Source organism: Lissotriton helveticus, chromosome 6, assembly GCF_964261635.1.
Source record: "Lissotriton helveticus chromosome 6, aLisHel1.1, whole genome shotgun sequence".
Classification (NCBI taxonomy): Eukaryota; Metazoa; Chordata; class Amphibia; order Caudata; family Salamandridae; genus Lissotriton; species Lissotriton helveticus.
Genome location: NC_136067.1, coordinates 142383775 through 142387904, shown reverse-complemented (window position 1 = coordinate 142387904; position 4130 = coordinate 142383775). Strand labels below are relative to the sequence as shown.

Here is a 4130-nt window from a genome sequence, read left to right as displayed (position 1 = left end):
CTCTGGCCCGCCAGGCATTTTTCAGCGCAATGTGTCTCGAAATACACAGTTGTCTCCTTCTTGACAACCAATTAGAATGTGGTAGACTACTCACGTCTACCTACTTTGATTGGCTCCTGTGTTTCACCAATCGCTAGACTATTGCACATGCTTCCTCTTTGGTCCGCAGTGCACCTTTATCATTCAGTACGTCGGTACACCTGCCACCTTCCCCTCGGCTCAGAAGGCGGCAGGAGGTACCGACGGATAGGTGGGTTGCAGTCCTTTGTAATTTTTGCAATATATTACTGACCCTGTGGCTGTTTTATACGATACTGCGAGAGCGCGTTATCTAAATTATTCGCTATAAATTACCATCTTTATTATCACCCTGACTAGTTAGACAATAGATTTATAAATGAATGATCAATATGTGATTTGTGAATCTTTACCTTTTTACATCTTAAACTAGAGGGCGGTTGCTTTTTTCTCATCATTTCCCGCAGGGCGTTTGAGGTCCCTCTGTGGGTCCACGCTCTGTATTCAGAGATATCCTAGAAAACAGTGTTTTTTAAGAATTCGAACTCGATTAATTCAATATAAAAAACATAAGAAAATTATATGCATTTTTCCCTCTTATTATTTTTTTAGAGCGGGGCCTCTTTTTGACCTGAGCGAGTGCCAGGCGAGGTGAGGCCATCTCCTCATAAATTTATGGGTGAGTTCTTGACTAGTTACAGAACATGTAAAGTGGACTATTGATACACTCATCTCTTGATATGTGTTTTTTCCAACTGTGTATTTTACATTGATTGTTGTTACAGGAGAGTCCTTTGATGATTAAGACCACCATATAATTCATTACTGGTAGGTCATTTATTATTGTTGTTCTTTTTCACTTTATATCGTTGCAGTAGTGTTATGCAAACAGGTCCTGACGAAAGCCTGAGATGGCTGAAACATGTTGACCACTCCATTCTTTTCACAACTGATAGTGATATTTGTTTTTACACACTATCTTCACGCTGCTTCTAATCTTGCCAGTTTAATGACCCTCTTTCAATAAAGTCTCTATGTTGGCATCATATTAGGTAATCTTAATACACACCACTTCACCATTTTCTTTTTTGCACTGCAACAATACTCCATCTCTCAACCCACTCACATCTTTTGCAAGCTTTCTGTCACTGGTGGATCTGCTGGAAGTACCTCTCCATATTCAATCCTGAAGGGGGAATTGAGTCTGTCTGGGCCGGAGATATTGGAGTGCTTATGGCAGCTGGGCTCCTTGCAGGCCCTGTGTTCTGACCCGGAGCGGCTCCAGTCCACGCCCCGCACTATGGCCGACCAGTCAGTACTTCTACTGAGAAAGCAGTTGGCAGAACTGAACAAGAACCCTGTGCAGGGGTTTTCTGCTGGCCTCATCGACGACCATGACATTTACAAATGGGAGGTTGTTGTAATTGGACCACAGGATACTTTATTCGAGGGTGGATTCTTTAAAGTGCATCTGACATTTCCTCACGATTATCCTTTGAGACCGCCAAAGATGAAGTTCATTACCGAAATCTGGCATCCTAATGTTGCAAAGAATGGGGATGTCTGCATTTCCATCCTTCATAAGCCTGGTGAGGATAAGTTTGGTTATGAAAAACCTGAAGAGCGCTGGCTTCCAATCCACACGGTGGAAACCATCATGATCAGTGTTATATCTATGCTGGCAGATCCTAACTGCGACTCTCCAGCAAATGTTGATGCTGCAAAAGAATGGAGAGAAGATCCCAACGGTGAATTCAGGAGAAAAGTTACTCGATGTGTGAGAAAAAGTCAAGAGATGGCGTTTGAATGAGGTTTCTGCAAGCAGATTTCAGCGCAAGAACATTTTCTCAGTACTTGATCCTTAAGCAATAGTTTTCACTTTGTGGATAAGAAAGATGGGGATTTCATGCTCTCGCCGTGAGCTTGAAATTTTGTATTTCATGCCCCATTTCTCTTCCTCTTCTGAATACTTTGCCTTTTTTGTTTTTAGTTTTTTAGTGTATTCACTGCATAAATTATGAATGATTGGTATTCAATCCCGCCTAGGACTGTACATTTATTTATTCCAAATAAATATACCTTTTGAAAATGTAATTTTAAAATGACTTTTATATGTTCCCCTTTATGCAGTACATAATGTTTGCAAATGTCTTTTTCCCCCCCATGTCTTTCTTGTTGGTGTAGTTTTGGAAAGGATTTTTGTCACTGTTGGTTGCGATGGACTATTTGTTAATGCAATTCTTGGTTATTAAATAAAATATTTTTTCAGCAATCCTGGAGATACTTAGCAGATACCAGTCTCCAACGAAACCCAGATGATGAGATGCCGCCATTGGGTGGGCTGATGGGTATTATTTCTCTCTCTCTACTCTCCTAATACACACTGCTCATGAATTAATTTGTTCACTGCAGTTCCTTGCCTTAGACCCTTAGCATCCCTGTTGTTTTTAATAGGACTGAACTTAGTCTGGTTGCTCGATTTTTTGCGTCTATCTTGCAATCCACATTAATAAGGGATATGGGTCTGTAGTTCCTGGGTGCCAAGTGGTCCTTACCCTCCTTTGGGATGACTATAATGTTGGCTTCCGACATGGATTGTGAAACCAACCCAGTCTCTGCACAGTGATGAAAGACCCTCTTCATGGTGGGTTTTAGCTGCTCTAGAAAGGTCTTGTAAAAGGTGGCTGTGTAGCCATCTGGCCCGGGGGCTTTGTTATCTTTCATTGATTTGACCGCCATTTTAATCTCAGGGATGCTAATCTCTTGCCCTAATCTATGTGCGTCTGCGCTGGAAAGCTGTGGGAGTCTGAGTCTGTTGAGGTATTTTGTGCAAGCCTCCAGATCTAAGGTCTGGTTGTTTTTGTAGAGTTCCTGATAGAACTCCTGAAAGGTCTTTAGGATGTCTTTGCGTCTCATGTGGGTTTTGTTGTTTGAGTGTGTGATAGATGAGATGGTAAATTGGTTATGTTTATGTTTCAGGTAGGAGGCCAGTAGTTTCCCCGATTTATTAGCTTCGCATAGGTTAATGGCCTTGTATTTATTGAACCACAGCCAAGCTCTCTCGCTCAGGATCTTGTTGTATTCATACTTTTTTCTTGTCAGGTCTGTCAGGAGTTTGGTATCATGTGTGGCCCTAGCATGGGCCGTTTCTAGGCTTTTGATGTCCTGCTCGAGCTGAGTCAGCTGCAGATTTGTGTTTCTGTTTATTTTGGATTTAATGTCAATTATTGTACCTCTGACGGTCGCCTTCAGTGCGTCCAACACAATGAAGGACTCTGAAGAGAAGGTGAGGATCCATATCCTCCAGGGATGCCAGTCGGCAGAGCTATGTTCCCTCATCAAGGGAACTTGGAGAGTCTCTTTCACCTTGCTGTGCTGGTTGTGCCAAGCCTTAGTTTTCCATCCAGTGACTCCTAAGATCTGCTTGAAAATGTAGAGATGAACTCATCGGGACGATGTGACATGAACATCAGAAGAGGGCAGTGCCTTATTCAGGAGTGGTTGAGCGTTACTAGGGCGAGAGGTAAATTTGAGCATTTGGGTGCCCATGTCATTGTGTGAAGTTACTTTATCCTGACTATGTGCCTGGATCTAGGGAATCACTGCTGTACATGCATGGGGTTATTTTTTTCACTGTGAGTAGGCCAATAGAATATGGTGTACTGTATCCAATACTTTTATAGTGCGGACCTAGCCGAATGGCAGCACGGATACTGCACATGGTCAATGGCAAAGACACAGTTAATGTGTGACTGGAGAGGTACCTGGTTCCTAAGGGTGCAAGTGGACTGCTAGTGCATTATAATGTAGGGTTCTTTAAAGAAGTGAGCACTTAGGCCTTCTCTAGATTAATGCAGGGTAGGGGGGTACTGTTGGATACAGGGAAGTCATTCCACATCATGGGTGCATTGGTGAAGGTCTGTTGCATTAATTGTTTTTTTCTGTATTACCGCATCCGTAAAAACACGGTAACACCTCATATTTCCACTGTTGCAAGGTGCAAAACCGCGACCTTTGTATTTTACTTTAAACAACAATTTCTCCACAGTTTAGGGGTGTGGGAGGAAAATCTGTGTGGCAAACTCTTCTTTGTGTGCCATTTGGGGGCTACC

At 42.5% G+C, this 4130-nt stretch overlaps 1 pseudogene; it reads left to right on the top strand.

Annotated features, from left to right (window-relative positions):
- The first annotated feature begins 1219 nt into the window (after positions 1-1219).
- On the top strand, positions 1220-2283 carry LOC144761254 (ubiquitin-conjugating enzyme E2 G1 pseudogene; annotated as a pseudogene).
- Positions 2284-4130: the final 1847 nt, after the last annotated feature.